We start from the raw sequence: 372 nt of genomic DNA on the forward strand, positions 1-372 counted from the left end.
TTAAATCATTCAAAATAGTTATTAGCAAACAAGCTTACTTAGGCGAGCATCCATCTCTCTCTTTCTCTCTCATGAATTTTTTATTTTTTATTAAAAATAACTTTGTAGGGAAGACTTTCTAGATTTGTCACTATTTTGGACTTAGTAACTTAGCATTTATACCAACAATAATATATTTCTAGCAATACAAAATATCTTAAAAAGTATTATTTCTAGTGTTTTAGAATACAAATAAAATAGATTATAACAAATAGTCACAAATTATAATAAATAGTGACAATCATAAATAGACTTTTCAGAATTGTCACTATTTCGTTAAGGAATGCATTATATATGAATATATGTAAAGCCCAAGTTTTATAATATTATAAT

The sequence above is a fragment of the Arachis ipaensis genome, chromosome B02 (assembly GCF_000816755.2).
Source record: "Arachis ipaensis cultivar K30076 chromosome B02, Araip1.1, whole genome shotgun sequence".
NCBI classification, from domain to species: domain Eukaryota; kingdom Viridiplantae; phylum Streptophyta; class Magnoliopsida; order Fabales; family Fabaceae; genus Arachis; species Arachis ipaensis.